The sequence below is a fragment of the Semicossyphus pulcher genome, unplaced genomic scaffold (assembly GCF_022749685.1).
Source record: "Semicossyphus pulcher isolate SPU_LCO1_2020_fin unplaced genomic scaffold, fSemPul1.0.p SCAF_16, whole genome shotgun sequence".
NCBI lineage: Eukaryota > Metazoa > Chordata > Actinopteri > Labriformes > Labridae > Semicossyphus > Semicossyphus pulcher.
The window spans coordinates 6,181,820-6,206,272 of record NW_027211670.1 but is presented as its reverse complement, the minus strand read 5'-3'; positions in this window follow the sequence as shown (position 1 = coordinate 6,206,272).

Below are 24,453 nucleotides of genomic sequence, written 5' to 3'. Positions count from 1 at the left end.
CCACAATGAAGGACTGTCCGGCTTCGGGGTAGGCCAAGACTGGGGCTTCAGTGAGGGTCACCTTGAGCTGGGCGAAGGCTGCAGCACAGGTGTCATCCCAGTCAAATTGTCGGCCCTTGTCAGTCAGGCGGGGGAGTGGGCTGGCGATGGTGGCGAAGTTCCGGACGAAACGGCGGTAGTATGAAGCCAGGCCAAGGAAACTCTGCAGCTCGCTGACGTTGGCGGGGGTTGGCCAGTCTCGGACAGAATCCACCTGAGCTGGGTCAGTGGCTACACCACGAGCACTGACCACGTGGCTCGTCAGCAGGCGACACTTTGCAGGGTTCAGCCGCAGCCCGGCTTGGCAGATGGCAGTGAAGACCTCACACAGGTTAGACAGGGCTCTGTCAAAATCATTGGCGTGTACCAGCAGGTCGTTGAGGTACACAACACAACGACTCCGAGGGACATCTGTCAGCACTCTCTCCATCAACCCCTCGAAGGTGGCTGGTGCATTGCAGAGTCCGAAAGGCATGATGCGGAACTGCCACAACCCCTGCCCAAGATGAAAGCGGTCTTTGGTCTTGCGTCAGGGGCTAGCTCAATCTGCCAGTAGCCACTGCGCAGGTCAAGGGAGCTGAACCAGCTGGACCCTGTGATGTAGTCGAGGGCATCGTCAATCCGAGGGAGGCGGTAGGAGTCTTTTTTTGTGACGGCATTAAGGCGTCGATAGTCCACACAGAACCGCCAGCTGCCATCCTTCCATTTCACCAAGACTGCTGGAGCTGCCCACAGACTGTCAGAGGGCTCGATCACACCAGCTGCAGCCATCTCACGGAACATGTCCTCCGCTGCCTGTCGTTTAGTGAGGGCCAGCCGATGGGGGCACAGTCAGATGGGCTGGGCAGAGCCGGAATCGATGGCATGTTGGACCAGCCCTGTCTGTCCTCATCTCTAGCTGCAAAGATGTCCTTGTAGTAATCGAGGAGGCATTTCAACTGGTGGCGCTGCTGTGGGTCGAGGCCATTGCTGCTGCGTTGCCATAAGTTGTGTATGGCCTCAGTCGTCTCGGCAGAGGGAAGGACAGCAGGCTCAACTGTCGGGGCTTGGGCAGGCTGTGGTGGTGGCTCTCTGCTCTGCTCAGTGAAGAGTCTTTGTCCGAATAGCCTCTCCAGCGCCATGGTCAGGGCCTCTATATTCCGCTGCTCTGCTGGGGCTAGGTCGAGGAGCACCTGCAGCGCCTTTCCCTCCAAGGACAGAGCCAGGTGATCAGCAGCTTCTTCATTGCTCCAGTTGCTGTGCCATGCTGCTAGTTGGACTTGTGAGAGGTACGGCTCCAGCTGCGTCATCCCATTGTACTTGGGCAGTTTGGCTGGTGTTGTAGGCACAGCTGCAGGGCGCAACAGGCTGGGCATGGAGACCGGTGTTGATGGCAGCTCGTTAGCAGCAGCCGCAGCAATGGGCAGTTGAAGCTCAGCGTCGGTAGCAGGTAACAGCAATCCTCTGGTGTTATCATTTTCGTCCTGTAGGGGGCGATGGTGCCGTGGTGCACTGGAGCCATCCGGACATGCTGGGATACTCCCACCTCTGGTAGACTCTTCTTCGTCTTCCCAGTTGCTGACGTGTCTGCTCAATAGCTTGCTCCAGGTCAAAATTTCTCTCTCCATTCTGAAGTCTGACATGACTGAAATCCCACTTCTGACACCAATGTGGCAAGCTAGTGTGGACAACAAAGTTGGGAGACAGAGATTTTCTCAATTTAAACAACACCTGAGCCCCATACACCGTTAGACAACAGGTGGTGCTGTTTTATTCAAGACAGAGCCATACAATACATGGACACAGGTCATCAATCAAGACACAAGTCTTGGTCATGGTGGCCACGTCGCCAGACAAACTGCAACGCTTTCCTAGCCACACACCGGAAACACATCACACAACACCAACACAACCACAACAATCAAAACATGAACACACCGTCACCAAACCACACCAAAACAATGTGAACATCAAGAGTCCCATAATGCTTTGTGCCTCACGCGACGGATCTCTGGTCGCTACAATATATATATAACAAAACTAACTGGATATAAATGATAAGATTGGACAGAGACAAAGGCGAACAAATTAGAAAAACTTTACCCTTTAAATGGCTATAAAGTAGTGTTTCTTATAACGTCGCTTCAAACATGCGGGTCTTGGTGCTTGCTTTAGACAGGTTTCATAATTATTTTTGCGACATTTCATTCACACTTGTTCAAAATGTAAATTACGTCCGTAATGTTCCGGTTTCACTGTGCACAGTCATTTATAGAGTTCAGTTTCGTCAAACGGCTGTCAAATGAGATCAGTTCACCCTTTAAAAATGTAATTTAACAAACTCATCATCAGGTCAATGCTTCGTTCAGTCTGGACAGTAAACAAGCTGTTTCTTAAAGAGTAAATCTTACGTCTGGCATCCTGGAACAGTTCTGCTCCTTGTCGATGTTCAGTCGATGTTCAGTCGATGTCCGGGGGAAAAAGTCGTCGATGAAGGTCGTTTTCTTGTAGAAATCCTTGGAAATGTTCAACTTTGAGAACCACTGCCGATATATGCTGCCAACTCTCAGTTTGTTTGTGTTGAAAAGACTTTGAGTTTGTTTTTGTTCGATTAATAAGATGTCACAACTGTCCTGACCTCAGTCAGGGTTACTATGGAGATTTGTTTATAATAACGCCTATATCATCTTATTAATAAGTTCATTTACAAATTATTCACCTTATTAAAATCGCAGCATCAATTTCTCTTGTAGAAAAATGCCCTTGAAATTCATTTTTGCTGGTTAATTTCTGTGTCAGCTATTTGTTAGAATAATATTTTACCGTTTTAAGCGTTCATTCTGTAGTCTTTATTTGTGCATTGCATGAGACCAATACAGTCTATGGTTTAGACATTAATTAAAAGGTTGAATTAATGCATTTTTGTTTCTTGTCTAGTTGAAAATGAACCATGGTCCCAGACATGCGGGCCTAAAGGGACTTATAGGCTATGCTTACTTTTGTGATATTAATATCCCATGCTGTTTAAACTATAACTATTCTCGTTCACACCTGGTGTAAACTGTGCATGGTCCAACATAGAGTTAAGTTTTATCAACCATCTCAGTTGTGATGTGATGATTTTACCCAGAAAATGGCATTTAACAAACTCTCCACCATGACAAAAATCAGGCTTTTATTTGTGAAATTATGATCAAAAACTGCTCAAATCAAATAACTTTATTTCATAGCATCAAGGAGAAAGACAATGTAAATGCAAAAGAGCAAAATATTCTACATAAATTGGCTAGATAATAAGAGCTTTAACAGGACATGTGAAAGAAAAATGGATGTAGTGGAAGAGGAAGCAACAAATAAAAGATTTTAAGGTAGAAAATAAATTCAGTTTGTTTGTGATGTTGCAGATTCACAGTTACCATTTCACATGTCAACATATGACAGTTATTCCTTCCAACCTTCTGTGCACCCATTTATATAGAGTGGTCATAGATGAACAGATTTTACAGTAACACAAAGTAGCCACAAGATGGTGTTTTTCCTCAGGTAGCATCTTTGAGGTCCACTCTGACAATCTTAACTCAAGTATTCCTCTACTTTTGTAACCAATGTACACCTTTTGATAAAGTCAAATTCAAAAGCACACTCTGGATTTGAACAAGGACACTTTTCTGGACTGATTTCTGAAGCACTGATGAAGGCCATCCATCATCAACCTACATTAACCAGGGGCCGCTAGTGCGCATGTGTAAGATGTAGACATGCTTAGTGAACTCGATAATATCATTTTACCACGTTACACTAACCTACAGGCCCACAGTAAGTGGGTAAGCTCTTTGTGTCCGGACTCAACTCGCCACAAAGTTGAACAATGCCGAAGCCAAACACCTCCAGCAAAGTTAAAACTACTGACGGCCAAGCTACCGGAGCTAGTGCTGGTGCCAACAGCGGCCAACCCAGCAGTTCCTCCGCGGTGCTGATGGAGCAACCTGACAAAACCTACGCCATGTGCAGGGAAATATGCAAGGAGATGTCTGAGTCGGTCCTACGTGGCATTAATGAGCGCTTCGATGCTTTCGAAAACAACTTTCAGTTGCGAATGGCCTCGCAGGCCGCCCTGCAGACTGTGTGGCCAACCCAGAGCTAGCAGCTAGCAACCTTGACATACGCCTGCAGACACTTGAGGCTAAGAACTCAGAGCTAGCGAAGCAAAACAGCCAGCTTCAAAACAAAGTGCTGGACCTGGAAGCCCTTTGCCGGAGGCATTATATTAAGATCGTCGGCGTACAAGAGGGCGTGGAGGAAGGCAAGCCAACCGAATTTGTTTCCTGACTGATCCCCAAATTGCTCGGGGAAGAGCATTTCTCTCCAGACGAGACCGGCCGCCGATGCTAAGCCGCGCACCATCCTGGCCCGTATCCACCATCTCCAAGAGAAGGAGTTGATCCGGCATCGTGGAAGACTTCAGCCTATGGAGTACAAAGGAAACAAAGTCCTGATCTTTCCGGACTACACTAGCGAGGTGATGACCCAACGACGTGCTTTGCCAGACTCCACATCTACCAGCACGATGGAGGAGCACCCACGATCTGAGAGGCAGCGAGATCCTCCCAGTGGCATTGGCAGGTAGTGGCACCGCAGTGGCAACCTGTGGCACTCTGCTGCAACCTGTGGCCTTTACTGGCACCGCTCGGCAGTTCAGAAACGCCTCCCTTGACTCGCTGCCAATAAGGACGGGGCCACATTTCCTGGGAAAACCCACTGGTCCCTGTTGTTGTTACGACAGTCACTCTGCTTTCAGGTGATTGTTTAGCAGTATGTTCTACTTTTTAGTGCTATTTCTGTTTACTTAACCACTTCCGCCATGGAGTCATGATGAATACAAAATAAAAATATAAGGGAAAAATCAGATGCTTGTTTACACATTTTAATGTACAAAGTTTTGCACAATTTCTCTTTGTTTTGCACTTCTTAATATTATCTAAATATATATTAATATCTGTTCCATAGCGTAAATGTGAATGTAAAATATTGTACATATTGTACTATTCTTATTCTTATATTTTATATTTTATATTTACTATTTCCCTGTGTTTATATTATTCTTATTTTCTATATTTCCCATTGTGGGACTATTAAAGGAAATCATATCTTATCTTATCTTAAGCAGCAACAGAGTGACAATGGACACTGACAGTGTTGGAAATATTACAATATCTAATATGAAATACAATTGTGAAAATATCTTTACATTACAGTTGCTACGCAGTGCCAAAGCCTGCCACAAGGTGACAGGGTGTCTTTGCAACAGCTGGACTGACAGAATGTAACAATAGCATAAAGGGTACTATTAACACAGGTTATATTACAATACAATACTTACCTGTTCCCTGTTGTTGGCTTCCCTGCGTCTCTTTGCCGCTGACCTGAGGCCTGATGCCGAAGGAGCAGACTCTTCAGAACTTTCAGACATTCGTTAGCAGTAATGGCGGCCGTGTTGTGTTCAGGTGTCACAGTAAGTCATGATAGTGTGACAGTAAAGAATCATTCACTTTTTTCTCACACATAATGTCAACCCTTGCTCTGAACAGAACAGATCAAAGACAGAGTTAAATGTTGTTTGTCTGATGATCATTTCATGACTTCATCATCTTCATTCAATCATTAAAATAAACCCTGTTAGTTTAGTGGATGTGTTCTGTCACTGACTGCTGTGACTGATGTCATTGCTCCTCTCCTCCAGGAGGAGGCGCCGTAGGACAAACAAACAGCTGCTTTGTGCAGGTTTTCATGGAAACAAGAAGCTAAGTGAGCAGTGCTGAAGCTGTTGTAACATGTAGACACGATGATGTTGAGCGTGTGTTAGTTTGCCAGTATGCAGAGTGTAAAAAGACCGGGTCCCGCTGTATTACTCAGGCTGCACTACAGCGTCTATTCACAGGCGCGAGCCCACTACTGAGCGGCACGGGGGCTTTGACCTGCTCCGTTTCCGACCTGGGCCGGTGCACCCTTCCTTAGGCGACCTGGTGGTCCCGGGCTCCCCCAGGAGCACCATATCGATACCGAACGTAGTGCGGACACCCGATCGACATAGTCCGCTGCAGCTCAGAGCTCCTGAGCTCAAACGATCCTCGTGCCTCAGCCTCCCGGTAGCTTGGATTACAGGCGTGCGCCACCGCACCCGGCGAGAGATCCCCTCATTCATAGAGGGTTTGGGGTTTGGAAGACGTGACGTCTTCACAAAGTATGCTCAGGATGCAGCTGCAGTGCTGAAGGCTGGTCAGTAACTATCTGTACAACCTCCCTGTAACTTCCTCATGTATAAAACATGTTTTTAAATAAATAAAAAGATGTAATTATCTTTATCAAATGTGCTGCTGTTTGTTTGCATTTAGACGGAGAAAACGTCCTCCGTCTTAATATATGTTGGAATATGTTGGCAAGCAGAGTTTATTTAGCACCTTTCTCAGACACCAGTCCCAAAGTGCTTCACAGTCAAATAACAGAAGGCAAATAAACAATTAAATACACAAAATAAAAACCAATAAGAACTTTACAGATTTGTAGGTTTGAAGCTGAAGATACAAAAGTTAATTTCCTCGTGGTGAAAATGTGTCTGTGTCTGTGTGCTGTATTTATTTAAAGCAGCAGTCTTAAGTTACGCGCCTGTGAATAGATTACATAATTTACACAGAATTACATACAAAGTTTAGGTTAAAGACAAATTCATTTCTGAAATTTGAAACTCTGGCTTTGAGATTCTGTCAACCTGAGCTCAAAACAGAGACAGAGTTAAATGTTCTGTATGTCTGAAGATCATTCCTGAAGGATTTTCTCCTTTTTATCAACTTCATTAAAGCACTAAAATAAAACCCTGCAATATCAGACGACAGTGACCTACGTGACCTACGTGACTGGTCAACACCACTCAGACTACAAATGTGCTACCAACATAAACCAGAACACTTCCTGTGCTAGAACCACCTACAGATTCTACTAACCTCCTCTCACCACACACCTCTGCGCTGCTCTTTGTTTCCTTTTGTTAGTTGTGAATACTTTGTCTCCGTCTCAGAGCCGGACTGTGCATCATAATATGTTGATGAATGAATAAAACTGATTTGACTTCACAGAGTGAGTCTTTGTTGTTCTTGTTCAGGTGAATGTCTGTTGGTGTCTCAGTTCTATGAAACAAATACGATTTACGGTGCAATAGTTGATGTCACAGTTACGTTGACCTTTGACCTTTTAAATACGAAACTTCATCATTTTATCCTTTTAGATATTTGTGGGAATTTTTGTCATAGTTAGTGTTTGAATTGTTGTGTGTTGACCAAAAATGTGTAGTGAAGTCACAGTGACCTTTGACCTTTGATCACCACATTCTAATCAGATCAACAAGTTTGTCCAAGTGTACATTTGTGTCAGATCTGAAGAAGGGCTTCCTCAGATATCGTGTTCATGAACCAACAGAGAGCACAAAGACTGAACAGAAACACTGTTAGAGTTCTCATGTAGCTGCAGGACTAAACTGTTCACCTTCATGGCTGATATCTACTATTTGTATCAGATACAACACATATTAATGAGACAAGCCATCCTTATATTTTACATGAAAGTATTCCAGCCATGAACAGACTGCAAGTCGAGCAGGTCATCACAAATACATTGTTTAGTTTTATAAATGATTCCACTTGAATTCATTTGAATTAAATTCTTGTTTTAATGTTATTTTATTGTTTTATCAAATGAACCCTCATGATCAATATTATCTCATATATCTTATATTGTAAATGTTTGACATCAAAATTGTATAATAATCTATTTTTGTTCAAACACTAGAGCCAGCAGAGCACATGTCTCATCAACACATATAACTGTTGTAACTCTTAAGTGTTTTTTTCAATCTCTTCATGTTGTAAAAAAAAAGATGTCTCACGTTGTGCTGTCTGCTGTTTTCTTGTCTCATGTTTTCATTTTGAGGTTTTTCACCGTCTCTCCTCAGCTCTCTGACCAGCTGCACAATTTGACCACAAGTAAAAAGCTTGCAGACACGTGCAGCTCTGCAAGACACATCGAGACTAAAGTAATGTCATGTTGGAAAAAAATGTTTTTCAAGTAGGCCTACTGAAAGCACGTGAAGTCCTTCACATCAGCACATTAATGCGAATAATTAGTAAAGATATAAACTGTGGCTCAATAACAACTAAAAAAACAAATAATTAGTAACATGCCTTAACAATAAATATTTAAGTTCGTCAAAAGTAAATGTTCTAGATATAACTTCAGCTCTACAGGAAGAACCCTGTGGGCACCTTTATACAGTGTAGGGGGAGGAGAGGTGTTAACATAGGCAGTATAAACTGTCTTTGGTTGTTAACCACTGAAATTACCTATGTAGTAATAGCAGGAAGTATGAAGTAATTTACACGGTGAGATGGTCGCTGTTGTTTCCTCTCTGCTCTCTCATCAACATGGCCGCTCATCTCAGCGCTCTTCTCATCCTTACTGGACTCACAGGTCGGTCACCGGGATTATTCTATCATTTGTATTTTCTGGTGATGTCAGAAGATGATGTGACTATAATTTCAACTTTTTATGGTCAATTTGTTTGTTGCAGGAATTCACAGCTTAACTACAGTCAGTAAAGTGTCAGTGAAGAGAGGAGGCTCCGTCTCTGTCCCGTGTCTCTATGAGTCTAAGTACACAACTCATGTGAAATACTTGTGTGAAGGAAGGGTTTGGCGTACCTGCTCCTACGCAGTTAAAACTAATGAACAAGGTGGTTCAGGAAGGTTTTTAATCTCTGATGACAAACAGCAAAGAATCTTCACTGTGACCATAAATGACTTGTCTGTTAAAAGGTCTTATTACTGGTGTGTTGTGGAGATAAATGATGGGCCAGACGACGGGACGTTATTTCAGCTGTCAGTTACCACAGGTAAGAAGCCTTAGAAGGGACTTCCTGTATGTTTTAACCTGTTTTACATGTCAGGGTTTAAATCACTTATACGAATATTTTTAGGATCAAAGTATGTCCAGTGAAAATGCTGGTTTTTGCCCCTCACAGGCTCAGATTGTTATCTGATTGTTAACTGGCTGACAACATAAAGAAAGGATTGTTACACAAATAGACCTTTTTATGAAGGTAAGATCCTTTTTAACCAGAAAGAGCTGTGAGCTACATTGCTATCTTCTAATCCACCAGACTCCATTGACAAAAACAGTATTTTTTCCTCACAGAACACAGGAGTTCCTGGTCTCCTGCTGCCTCAATCAGGTAGTTTGTTTGAGTTATGTGTTGGATTCAAACCTTTAAAACACCAAAGTCACACAGCGATACAAATTAAGTAACCGGTTGATGCAGCAGTGGATCAGCAACTCCTGTGTTCTTTGGAGTTAAATTATTGTTTTTGTCAATTGAGTCTGGTGGCTTTGAAGTGGACGATTTACAGGTTGTTTCTTGTTTAAAAAAGCATCTTTCTGTTGTAAAAAAGGTCTTTCTCTGTAGCAAACCTGTTTGTAATGTTGTCAGACACTTAGAATAACAATTTGATCCCATTAGTACTCTTATCTCTGCAGCCATTACAGCCAGTTTCCTGCTGCCAGCTGAAGCAATCTACTGCAGCAATTCCAACATTTGTTGTACCTATCAGTCATTTAGACCCTAAAATATGTATAAATATTGTGCAGGTTTAAAAAATACTAACACTCCTCTTTAAACACCTGAACTAACATTTCAAATCCTCGATGTGAAATATTAACAACATGGAGGAAAAACACTAAGAGGGGTTTCAGTGTTCAGAGCAAAAAGCTGAATATTTTAATATCACAATAGCATCATCAGTCAATAATATTTGAAATAAATGTAAATGAAGTCATTTATCTACCACATGTACTCTTTGCAGAAAGTACTGATCAAACAGCTGAACACAACATTGTAGAAAATTCTGTTTGTTGTCCCTCAAGGTCGGCCCCAGCTCTCTGTGGATCGTCAGGAGGTTACAGGATTTATTGGAGAAGATGTTACCGTCCATTGTCACTATAGTGTTGGTGGAGAAAGTCGGTGGTGCAGGCTGGGAGGGTCCTGTGTGAAGGAGCCGTCTGGATCAATAGATGGAACAACAGTGACCATTAAAGTGGTCAAAGTCTCCAAAGTTTTCTCTGTGACTCTGAGTGGACTGAGGACACAGAGCAGCGGCTGGTACTTCTGTGATAAAGGAGGCCTACAGATGCCAGTGCATGTAACTGTTCAAGAGAGACTCAGCACTAGTAAGTACCATAATACTGACCAACAGTACAGACGAGCACAAGGTTATAAAATGTTATTGGACTTACATACCTGGCAAGTCTAAAATGTGACATTGAACATATCAGTGTGATGTTTACTGACAAATTTCAGGTGTGTCTGTTGATGGATGGTTTGATGCTTTTGGATGTTTAGTCTATAAGTCCAGTTATAGTGATTAAGACTGCAGCTCTCTTCACCACACACAGACACAGGTAGGTTCTTTAAAAACGGGCGTTTATTTCTTGGGCAAGTTTCTTTGATGAATCCACTTTTGTAATATCATCAGGCCTCTCTCACGCCGTGAGAATTACAATTGAATAAACACAATACAAACGCATCACCAACTTATACAGCACATGACCCAGCATCAAACAAATCATGGACAAAACGACATTTATAAATATACAACAAAGAAAAAAATAGTGAAATAAAAATACCTCGTTGACCGCTTGTAGTGAAAAGAGGTTGCAGAATCCTCAATAATCCTCAGTAAGGTCCTTTTGACCGTCTGCTTTGACTCCAGACGCAGATAAATGTGACCTCCATTACAGTGTAGCAGAGCCTCATATATGACACCTGCTCACGTTTTCATTGTCTAGTGCATCTACTAATTAGGTCGTCGTGGTAACAGAGAAAACTTTAGTTCCTATACAGAAACATATAAACAACGGACCAATGCTCTCGCTATTTTCCTGTACTGTATGATACAAACAAATATAACCACATCAGATTTAGATTTTAACTTCACATCAATTATGAATCAATTATAAATTTATCATCACGAACATAGATTATTATGCAACGGCATTTATAAAGACATTACTATTGTAATATAGAAGTGATATTATAATTGATTCTTGTGGTATGCTTACCTTATTTATTGTGTCGTTTCCCATAGCAACACTTACAGCAACCACAGAACTTAACACCTTTTCAAGCAGTCGTCAGCCTGTGACTCACACGTCTGTCTTGGCGTATGAAGAACACACCACAGTTCATGCTGGATCCCGCAGGTCAGTCACCTCACTGTGCTATTAACTTTCAGACAAAATCAATCATTGTAAGGGAATCTATATGTATATTTGTTGACCAATATGACTTATACGAAATATGGTCAATTTGTTTTTTCACTAAGAACATCATTATTTTTTTCTCTTCTGTGTCGGTGTGTTTGAAACTGTTGCTGCAGTGCTTCCATTCACCTGCTGACTCTCATCATCCCTCTGAGTCTGCTGATCATCATTATGATGGCGGCCTTGATCCTCTGCTTTATATTGACAAGAAACAGTAAGAATATTCAGAAGTTTATAAATCCAAATAAATCAAGTGTTGTTGTTGAATATTTTACTTGTGTTCAGCTTGAAGAGTTTTTACTGTTTCACTTTTAGAGCGGACAAACGAACAACCATCAGCGGTGAGATATAATGATCATTTGTTGTTTTTAACAAAAAGTGCTATAGGGCTACCATCAGGGTTTCTTCTGTTTACACGGCAGTTTTGTGCCTTCATCAGGAAGTTTTGCAGAACCATAAATTATCTGCAGATGCTCTTTAACAATTAACAATTATGAGCAGAAAAAGGATTAAAAACAAACAAATGTTTCACGGCTGACCTTTTTCAAATTATTCTTAATACATTTAATTGACACTTTTTGACCTGAGGAACAACTTTTGGTGGTTAAAGGCCCAACCCCAATATATCTGCACATTCTGAGATACAGACACATTTTAACAGCTGCATTTCAGGAAACACTTTAAGACCCTGTGTTGCTGCAGGACGACCCTGTTTATTTTCACCCCTCTGATGTTTGTTTTGCTGCTTCACAGGCTGAAGATGAAGTAACTTACAGTGCTGTTAGGCATGTGAGACACACTTTCAACAAGGTAACTAAACACAGTTATATCAAGATATGTGTCAGTCTGTTCTGTCCCTCTGCAGAACACTGTGCCTTTACAGAAGGATATCTAATATCTCTGTTGTATTTAAATGAGCCGCATATTCATTCATATTACAACATCTTGTTTTGTTCTCCAACAGGATCAAGCACAACATGAGGACGTGATATACAGCACATTAGCTGCGCATTAAACGTGTGCACTGTATGTATTACATCACTGTGATTGTGTCTACATGTGACAAATGAACGTGATGGATTGAATGTAACTATTGTTACTTTCTGCTGCATGTCTTTCCATTCTTCATTCTTTGTCATCTTGTTTCTTCACATTGTTTTGATGTTTTTACACCTTTACAACCGTTGCACACGCAGATAACTCGCACAAATGAGAGAGGTGTGAACACAAACAGTTTTAGACAGGAGAGCTGACATGAGCAGAAAGTTACTTTGAAGCATCCTCAGAGAGTACTAACTAACCAAAGTATTCAATGACTGGGAGAGGACAGAGCAGCGGTGATGTTAGTCTTCATTTTATTGATATTATAGTAAATCATTGTGTTGTTTTTCACTCCCACACTCACAGAAACAAGACCTTTAAACACTTTAACAACTTGTCAAAGAATAAATCACACTTCTGTCTTTGCATATAAAAACAGCACAGTGTGAAAAGGTTTCCTCAGAACACTCACACCTGCCCCACGCTCATTTCCTGCAGCCAGCAGTCATCAGGCTTAGTCAGGCCACTCGTGCCCAGTGACACAGAGTGGAGCCCTACATTAGAGGATGTTTACCTCGTTTATGTTATCGGTTTATATTAATTTGCTTTAACTGCTCACTTTGAAATATAGTCATTCAATGTTTAAATTGTTGTGTTGACTTTTGTTTCATTGTGAATTACACTCTGGAGGAGGTGCACTGACACAGTGACAGGAGTCACAGGAGTAGCATTTGTCTGCAGAGCCGGAGGCTGCAGATTCAGGACCGCAATTCTAGGACCCTTGTAGTTTGCGACAGCACCACCTAGTGCATTGGATAGCTAAAGACCGCATTTTATCAAGAACATGGCTGACGACCGAAGTGTGAGTATTGAATGTGAATCAACTTATTTGTTTAATTTCATAGAACAATTCTGTTGTCTTAAATTTGACAGCGAAATTAATGTTTTACTGTGATACGTTTAATATGATAAATATGTACTACTATTAGTCTGAATGGCACTACAAACATTCATCTAGCTAATGATAGCTTGCTTGAAACGAACTGTTTGGTGGAAAGGGGTATTTGTTAGTTTAATGAATCCGACTATGAAACGTAATTTTAACCTGTGCTTTTAAATAAACTTAAAAAGAGGATGAAAGCAATAGTCTGGATGATATGGGAGAAACATGTGCAACATCTTCAAAGCATGAAACTCGGTACACTTGTAGCGTTTGGGGCTCTAAACATTTTCTGAATTTGGGCCGATAAGGCGAGTTACTGGACAAGGCCATCGCCGAAACACATGGCCATTTTATTCTATGCTAAAAGTGTATTATGTATTTAGCATCCTTGTAATTAAACACATATGATATCACAGAAAGGGTATTGCCTGCCCCATGTTTCGATGTTGAAGAATTACAAGAATACCCTTGTAAGTCAACATCAATTGAAATTTGTTGAAGTGAATATTTAATGGTGAATTTAGTAGAATTGTTAGATGGGAAATCACACGCTTGTGGGAGAGTTGACCACAAACTCAAAGCATTTTTGCCATGGCTCCATCTCTGATAAAGTTCAGTGCAAGTGTACCAAGTGTCATGCTTTAATGAAAAACATTTCACCTCAAATTAGGCAAATATAACATGGAATGTCTAAATTCTGTCTGTCAGCTACATGAAATCAGCTGTTGCCTACTATCTCCAGGGTGAATGCCTGTTTTTATTGTTTTAATGTCTTACCATTTTAGTTAAGTTTAAATATTCCTATAATTAAACTGCTAGCTGTCTGTTTACCCCATCATAAGTGTTATCAGACAGTTGACTTCATTTTGATTTTCTTTTGTAATGTTGGATGACACATTTTTCATTCTTACTAGGATTTATGTAGGCCTTTTCTGCAGGTCTACACCTTGTTAGATTATGTCATTTCCATAATATAGCTTAGCCTATATTAAGTGATTTTGTGGACACAAATTAAGCTCAATCCAGGGCAGAAGATTATAATTTTTTCTGTACTTGCTTTAGGCCTCGTTTACGTCTGTAAAATGATCTCAAAATGTTCAATTTGACAAATAAGATGTACCACTGTGTATGGCAGTCTCGACTGAGAGTATTTATGCATGTCAGTTTTGCACCATTGTCTGCTTTTTCCTATGTGATACTTTGGATTAATCTTGTGATTTTTTTTTAAGGCATGGCCAGCGGTTTGCCTTCTGGACTGATGAGGCCAAAAGCCTGCTTAAGGGAACCCTTCAGCCTTCACCCTTTTTAAATTAGTATTTGGGTGTAATAAACATTTAAACTGTTTTTTAAATTAGTATTTGGGTGAAATAAACATTTAAACTGTTTTTAAATTTGTATTTGGGTGTAATAAACCTTTAAAACTACAAGTTGTTCGACAAAAAAGTGGTATTTGGACGGAAAACGGCATGAGTTGCTTTTTTACAGTCGTCCAATAGGTGGCACTGTCGCGCACAAGGGTCCTAGAACTGCGGTCCTGAATCTGCAGCCTCCGGCTCTGCAGACACATAGTATTGGAGTCACAGGACATCAGGACGCTCTCTGTCCGCACACAATCATATGCAGTTCTGTAACGCAATGTAAACACTCCTACTGTGTATCTCCGTATGTCCCTATTGTAAATGCATTGATTGTCGCGGTTTATAAAGCTTATAAAAGGTGCAGATCATTCGGTAACGATCGATCGTTTTGATCGCTACGCCATTAATAAAGTCCCTCGCGCATACGCGGCTCACGTGCTGTGAGAACTGAATTGCGAGAGAAAATATTTAACTTTTGTGACTTAATTTAACAGACTGCTGAAGAAGACAGTCAACACAGCAGACAGAGACAGAAAGAGGGGGCGGGGCCAGAAGCTGTGCAGAGAGCAGAGGTGCAGGAGTGTTGGGGGGACTGAAGCAAAGCAAAGTGATCAGATTAAAGTGTGCAATGTGTGATTCATTTGCGATTAATCACGAGTTAACTATGGACAACCATGCGATTAATCGCGATTAAATATTTTAATCAATTGACAGCCAAAACCTGCATATTAAAATCTGCCTCATATTAATATGAAAATATCATATTTTTCCCTTTTTCTCACCAAAACAAAACATATTTCCAAAACTCACATCAGAAAAAAAAGATGCTCAATCAAGTTTACTGCATGGAGCGCACACTTGTTCACATGTCAAACACAACAGACTAAAAAGAAAACAACCCACTATTCATGAGGAAGTGTGAGAAATGTCAGCTTTGGTTTTGTCCATCAGTCAGAAATGTATACAATTTGTCCCAGGTTTAAAAATAAAGGTATTCCTCATTTAATATATGACTACCTTTGAACTTTGTACTCTGATATCATTAGAAAGGAATCTTAGAAATCAACATTTTCTTGTTAAGAGACAGAGATGAACCTGTTAGCGAGCAAGTAAATATATTATACAGCACCTTTCAGCATGACAAACAAAGAAAAAGATATTACTTTCAGAAACTCTGACTTTCTGTCAACCTCAGAATCACAACAAGGCAGAGTTAAATGTTTGTCTGATGATCATTTCCTCCTCTTCATCATCTTCATTCAATCATTAAAATAAACCCTGTTAGTTTAGTAGATGTGTTCCGTCACTGACTGCTGTGACTGATGTCATTGCTCCTCTCTTCCAGGAGGAGGCGCTGTAGGACAAACAAACAAACACAGCTGCTTTGTGCAGGTTTTCATGGAAACAAGAAGCTAAGTGAGCAGTGCTGAAGCTGTTGTAACATGTAGACACGATGTTGTTGTTGAGCGTGTGTGTTTGTTTGCCGGTATGCAGAGTGTAAAAAGACCGGGTCCCGCTGTATTACTCAGGCTGCACTACAGCGTCTATTCACAGGCGCGAGCCCACTACTGAGCGGCACGGGGGCTTTGACCTGCTCCGTTTCCGACCTGGACCGGTGCACCCCTCCTTAGACGACCTGGTGGTCCCGGGCTCCCCCAGGAGCACCATATCGATACCGAGCTTAGTGCGGACACCCGATCGACATAGTCCGCTGCAGCTCAGAGCTCCTGAGCTCAAGCGATCCTCCAGTCTCAGCCTCCCGGTAGCTTGGATTACAGGCGCGCGCCACCGCACCCGGCGAGAGATCCCCTCATTCATAGAGGGTTTGGGGTTTGGAAGACGTGACGTCATCACAAAGTATGCTCAGGATGCAGCTGCAGTGCTGAAGGCTGGTCAGTAACTATCTGTACAACCTCCCTGTAACTTCCTCATGTATAAAACATGTTTTTAAATAAATAAAAAGATGTAATTATCTTTATCAAATGTGCTGCTGTTTGTTTGCATTTAGACGGAGAAAACGTCATCCGTCTTAATATATGTTGGAATATGTTGGCAAGCAAAGTTTATTTAGCACCTTTCTCAGACACCAGTCCCAAAGTGCTTCACAGTCAAATAACAGAAGGCAAATAAACATTTAAATAAACAAAATAAAAACCAATAAGAACTTTACAGATTTGTAGGTTTGAAGCTGAAGATACAAAAGTTACCGTGCAATAGTTGATGTCACAGTTACGTTGACCTTTGACCTTTTAAATACGAAACGTCATCATTTTATCATTTTAGATATTTGTGTGAATTTTTGTCATAGTTAGCGTTTGAATTGTTGTGTGTTGACCAAAAATGTGTAGTGAAGTCACAGTGACCTTTGACCTTTGATCACCACATTCAAATCAGATCAACAAGTTTGTCCAAGTGTACATTTGTGTCAGATCGGAAGAAGGGCTTCCTCAGATATCGTGTTCATGAGAAGTGGACGAACCAACAGAGAGCACAAAGACTGAACAGAAACACTGTTAGAGTTCTCATGTAGCTGCAGGACTAAACTGTTCACCTTCATGGCTGATATCTACTATTTGTATCAGATACAACACATATTAATGAGACAAGCCATCCTTATATTTTATATGAAAGTATTCCAGCCATGAACAGACTGCAAGTCGAGCATGTCATCACAAATACATTGTTTAGTTTTATAAATGATTCCACTTGAATTCATTTGAATTAAATTATTGTTTTAATGTTATTTTATTGTTTTATCAAATGAACCCTCATGATCAATATTATCTCATATATCTTATATTGTAAATGTTTGACATCAAAATTGTATAATAATCTATTTTTGTTCAAACACTAGAGCCAGCAGAGCACATGTCTCATCAACACATATTGTAGGAGCTACTTGTTTGTTCTTAGTATTTAGTTGTATATTTAGTTCATTAATAATAAGTATTATAGTTAGATTATTCTAGGTGTTTGCTTTATTTATTTTTTACCAGCACAAGAGAGGCAGCAGGAGCCGTGATTTCTTTGTTCTTTTGTTTGCTTGCTTGATTATTGGGAAAATGAACCATAAGAGACGCACAACCTTGAATGGACAATGGACTTCTTTTGCCTGCGTGCACCACATCCCCATGGTGCATCAGTGGCACTTTGATTATGTTTGATTTATTGTAAGTTTGATTTTTCGGACAAATGGCCACTACACATATAACTGTTGTAACTCTTAAGTGTTTTTTAAAATCTCTTAATGTTGTAAAAAAAAAGATGTCTCACGTTGTGCTGTCTGCTGTTTTCTTGTCTCATGTTTTCATTTTGAGGTCTTCACGTCTCTCCTCAGCTCTCTGACCAGCTGCACATTTTGACCACAAGTAAAAAGCTTGCAGACACGTGCAGCTCTGCAAGACACATCGAGACTAAAGTAATGTCATGTTGGAAAAAAATGTTTTTCAAGTAGGCCTACTGAAAGCACATGAAGTCCTTCACATCAGCACATTAATGCGAATAATTAGTAAAGATATAAACTGTGGCTCAATAACAACTAAAAAAACTAATAATTAGTAACATGCCTTAACAATAAATATTTTAGTTCTTCAGAAGGAAATGTTCTCGATATAACTTCAGCTCTACAGGAAGAACCCTGTGGCAACCTTTATACAGTGTAGGGGGAGGAGAGGTGTTAACATAGACGGTATGAACAGTCTATACCTATGTAGTAATAGCAGGAAGTATGAAGTAATTTACACGGTGAGATGGTCGCTGTTGTTTCCTCTCTGCTCACTCATCAACATAGCCGCTCATCTCAGCGCTCTTCTCATCCTTACTGGACTCACAGGTCGGTCACCGGGATTATTCTATCATTTGTATTTTCTGGTGATGTCAGAAGATGATGGGACTATAATTTCAACTTTTTACAGTCACTTTGTTTGTTGCAGGAATTCACAGCCTAACTACAGTCAGTAAAGTGTCAGTGAAGAGAGGAGGCTCCGTCTCTGTCCCGTGTCTCTATGAGTCTAAGTACACAACTCATGTGAAATACTTGTGTGAAGGACAGGATTGGGGTACCTGCTCCTACGCAGTTAATACTAATGAACAAGGTGGTTCAGGAAGGTTTTTAATCTCTGATGACAAACAGCAAAGAATCTTCACTGTGACCATTAGTGACCTGTCTGTTAAAAGGTCTTATTACTGGTGTGCTGTGGAGACAAATGGTGGGCTAGACATCAGGACGCCATTTCAGCTGTCAGTTACCACAGGTAAGAAGCCTTAGAAGGGACTTCCTGTATGTTTTAACCTGTTTTACATATCTCGGGGTTTAAATCACGTCTACAGATATTTTTAGGATCAAAGTATGTCCAGTGAAAATGCTGGTTTTTGTCCCTCACAGGCTCAGATTGTTATCTGATTGTTAACTGGCTGACAACATAAAGAAAGGATTGTTACACAAATAGACCTTTTTATGAAGGTAAGATCCTTTTTAACCAGAAAGAGCTGGGAGCTACATTGCTATCTTCTAATCCACCAGACTCCATTGACAAAAACAGTATTTTTTCCTCACAGAACACAGGAGTTCCTGGTCTCCTGCTGCCTCAATCAGGTAGTTTGTTTGTGTTAGGTGTTGGATTCAAACCTTTAAAACACCAAAGTCACACAATGATACAAATTCAGTAACCGGTTGATGCAGCAGTAGATCAGCAACTCCTGTGTTCTTTGGAGTTAAATTACTGTTTTTGTCAATGGAGTCTGGTGGCTTTGAAGTGGGCGATTTACAGGTTGTTTCTTGTTTAAAAAAGCATCTTTCTGTTGTAAAAAAGGTCTTTCTCTGTAGCAAACCTGTTTGTAATGTTGTCAGACACTTAGAATAACAATTTGATCCCATTAGTACTCTTATCTCTGCAGCCATTACAGCCAGTTTCCTGCTGCCAGCTGAAGCAATCTACTGCAGCAATTCCAACATTTGTTGTACCTATCAGTCATTTAGACCCTAAAATATGTATAAATATTGTGCAGGTTTAAAAAATACTAACTCTCCTCTTTAAACAGCTGAACTAACATTTCAAATCCTCGATGTGAAATATTAACAACATGGAGGAAAAACACTAAGAAGGGTTTCAGTGTTCAGAGCAAAAAGCTGAATATTTTAATATCACAATAGCATCATCAGTCAATAATATTTGAAATAAATGTAAATGAAGTCATTTATCTACCACATGTACTCTTTGCAGAAAGTACTGATCAAACAGCTGAACACAACATTGTAGAAAATTCTGTTTGTTGTCCCTCAAGGTCGGCCCCAGCTCTCTGTGGATCGTCAGGAGGTTACAGGATTTATTGGAGAAGATGTTACCGTCCATTGTCACTATAGTGTTGGTGGAGAAAGTCGGTGGTGCAGGCTGGGAGGGTCCTGTGTGAAGGAGCCGTCTGGATCAATAGATGGAACAACAGTGACCATTAATGTAAAAGTCTCCTTAGTTTTCTCTGTGACTCTGAGTGGACTGAGGACACAGAGCAGCGGCTGGTACTTCTGTGATAGAGGAGGCCTACAGATGCCAGTGCATGTAACTGTTCAAGAGAGACTCAGCACTAGTAAGTACCATAATACTGACCAACAGTACAGACGAGCACAAGGTTATAAAATGTGCTGTTATAATTTGCAACATTACCAAAGCGTTGCATTTGATACAGATGTGATATTAGTATACATATTTGTGATATGATTCTGTTAATCATTCTGTTGTTTCTCTCAGCCACACTCGCAGCAACAAGAGGTTCAAGCACCTTTGAAAGCACTCATCAACCTGTCAATCACACGTCTGTGTTTGAGTATGAAGAACACACCACAGTTCAGGCTGTGTCGCACAGGTCAGTTACATTTGCAGTCAATACACTATTTAGTAGACTGTGGCTGATTTAGGGGCCAATGAATCAGTCACAGATTTGTAGTGAAGTCTCAATACATGCATTTTAACATGAAGCTGCCTTTATTAATCATGAATAACGTCTAAACTGTATAAAATGGTGCAGCAGTATATTTCTTGATCACAACATAGTTCTACTTGAAGGACACTGATCTGTTAATGATTTTCATCGTGTCTTTATAATTTATTCTACAGTGTTTCCTTCCACCTGAAGAGTTTCTCCGTCCGTCTGAGCGTGTTGATCCTCGTTGTGCTGGTCGGCTTGTTCGTATGGTTTATTTTCAAAAGACGAAGTAAGTCTGTGCTGATCTTAATAAATCCAACTCATGTTGTTTCTAACTATTTCTCTTTAAAACTGTAGACATGTGTCGCACAGTCATTGCACAATGAGAGACAGTAACAGGAGTTTTGATTGTTCCACTTTCAGAGCGGACCACAGCCCAAACATCAGCTGCAACAGCAGTAAGATATTCTGATTCATCTCCACAGTGTTTATAATGAGAGAAAACGTCTCTTTGCAGAACGACTGTAGATGGTACAATATTGTGGATGTGCCTGTGAGCTTAAAGCTCAAAGTCAGTTTCACTTTAAGAATATTTTGACACGTTTTCTTCCTGGTGTTTCTTCCACGTGGAGAGTCAGATGAAAAGATTGAATCTATACTCAAATCAGTCAGTTAAATATAAAGCTACAGCCAGCACAGGGTGAGCTAAGCTTAACATAAAGACCTAATCAGCTACAGGCTGTATAGCTTCATATTAAAAGACAGACAAGACAGTGATATATATCAGCTTCAAAGAAAGCAAGTCAAAATATTTGTGTGTAATTATTCCTTAATGAAGGAAGTATATAAGATTGCTTATCGTTACTATTTTTAAAATGATGTAATGGACAGGTTATATCATCTTGTTCAGACTTTGTGTAAATTACATTTAGTTTTGTCCTTTAACAGCCAGAAGAGGAAGTAACTTACAGTAATGTGGAGACAATGAGAGAGACTTCAGGCCAGGTAACTGTCAACTACTGAAACTGTCATTTGTATTTCACAATACTAGTACATAAAAATAAATATAGAAACACTTTACATGTTTTATTTAGAACTGAAGAACTGCACAGAATAAAACTGTCTTTCTGTGTGTGTGTCTCTCCCTCCATACCCAGAGGTCATATGCTGAAAGAGATGTGGATGGGATGTAACGCTCTGTGTTCACCAGAACAAACAGAAGAAAATGGGGGATTTAACAGACGCTGGTTACACTGGTTCATTTTTCATTTCTGGTCATGGTGATTGTCACACTCTGACCTAGAGTGAGGGTAGTAGGTTGAAAGGCTGACTGAAAAAGGTGTAATTTAACCTCAAAATGTTGAAAAAGGGCAGCAAGACAAAGTCCAATTGATGCAAAAATGAAGTGTTTTATTGCTCTTCAAAGACAGTCCAGGGACATCTGAGCAAATGAAGCAAAATGCAGCAGAAAAATATTTACATACACTGGCCAGAACCTCCATACAACACCACAGTCCTTCTTTGACTCCTGAGGCAGTGTATATTCCCTCCATTTAAAGGCTAAGCCCCTCCCACTGGACCATACCATCTTTAATTGAGCTCAATTAAGTAATCAATTTAACCATACATGTTATTTTCAATATCCGAAAACATTACAAAGTCTATTTACATTTATTTACTACAAATTAAAGGAGTCATCAAAGCTTTCACATAATATCCAAGCTAAGAATACATTTACAACTCCACTGAACACTCCCATCAGTTGGTATGGTGCAGTAAGATGGACTGAGCATGCTCTCTACTTTTACTCAGGCACTATAAAAGACAGCCTGAAACTATGCTCAGGTTCTTTGTCACTGCCCAGCACCAGGAATCACTGTGGTAAGAAAAGAAAAACATAATTAGATACAAACTCATGATACACCGACTTTGAACAATAACCAATGAACCACAACAATGTGTTTAAATGTGTTTCTGTGAAACTTTATGGGGAAAATAGCACAGGAAACTTACTGAGATGTTAAATGTAGTTCAGTGTGTGCACCCACTAAACTATCAGTAGCATGCTACCTGGCTAACATGTGGCATGTGAAATGAGTGATGGTGTGGTGTGCTGGTGTGGTGTGTTACCAGTGGCAGGGGAAACTGCCACAGTGATGGTTTACTTTTTTCTCCAGTGAGACGTTGTGCTTTCTGCTGTTGTTGTTTGTGCAATCGTTGCTATGGTAACTGCATCTAGAGTGTTAATTATGAGATTTATTATTGCTCCCTTCACCTTTTGGTACTTTGGTACTACTTGATATCTGTAAAAGAAGCACTGAACAGTTTGTGTTGGGAATTTAAAACTATTGAAGATTATCTAAATGAATCTGGACTTCACTGTTTTCATTAAACAGCAATCTCTTCAGCAAACATTGTTTTTTCAGACATATTTAATATGAAACATCTTGAAGAGTATATAGAATAGATATTGTTTAAGTAGAGCATTCACCTCCAGATAAATTGTTTCAGTACAAATACTTTAAAAATGATATCCATCATTCAGGTCACCTGGACATGAGCCAGCATTACAGTATTCTCGCTACATCTAAGTAACAAAGTACCTCAGGTAACCTCCAAGTGCAGACAAATTAAACTGGACTGCAGTGGAGAGGGAATTGATGATTCTAAGGCGAGAAAAGATGGACGAAAACGCTCTAGAAGAATGAATATAAGATAATATAGCCTTGCATGTTGTTAGCTGGATCGTCTAATCTAGTGTGTTGTGAGCGGATGTTAGCTGGTGATGTTATCCACAGATGCTTTGAGGTTGCTGGGGGAGAGGTAGCTGAAGAGGCCGCTTTGGTTTGTTTGGTTTCTGCTAGTTTTCTCAACATGCTAGCTAGCTCAGCTTGTTAGTTATTAGCTGGGCTTACTAACCTACTTGGATATTACTTTGCTTTGAATTTGTATTTGACATGAACATGACAATATAAAGCCTGGTCACTGAAAAACATGAACATGGTGATGTTTGCTCTGTCTCTTTAAGATAATGGGAAGGACATGTTGATGACAAAGAGATGTTTTTGCTAGCATTGTCCCATACACTTACACTTAGCTTCATAATTAAACATTTTGTTGGACTGAACATGATGTGTGTGTGATATCAGAGATGTAGCTAACTAATCTGGTGAACCTTCAGATTTATCTGTTGAAGGCATAATCATGAAAAACTGTTTATTGACTTAACTGAGCACCTCGCAGCTGTTTGCCTCCACCAAACAGTAAAGTTGAAGTTTACATCCATGTTCGTCCAGACTCATAAAATACAGTTTGTAGGGAAGACTTTGGAAGAATTTAACAAAACATATCCAGTGTGGTCCGTGCATGGAAAAACACTGTTAAGCCCTTACAGAGGCCCTTTTTACACAGAGATTCAACAGCACCGTAAAGATGTTCATTACACCACCTTTATACTGTTACACTGAATGAAACAGAGCCGTCACATTGCCGTCCCACTCTGTGATTTTACACGTGTAAACATACGAAGAAAAGACACCTCCGTGACTTTTACACAGAAGGCGATGCGTAACAGAGGCCTCTCAGTCCTGTCTTGAACAGGCCGTGTAAAAGGGGCTTTAGAGAGCTTTGGTGCCAAGACGATCACCTAAAGCTCAACATCAGCCAAACCATTGAGCTTGTGGTGGACGACAGGTGTGTTTGAAGCTCGTCATCTTCCAGGTCTTGATGGTGGAGTAAGGGCTGAGTGACTCAGGTCTGTTTGGGTTGAACAACCTTGGCTCGGTCATCATCCTCTAAGGATCCATTCTTCAA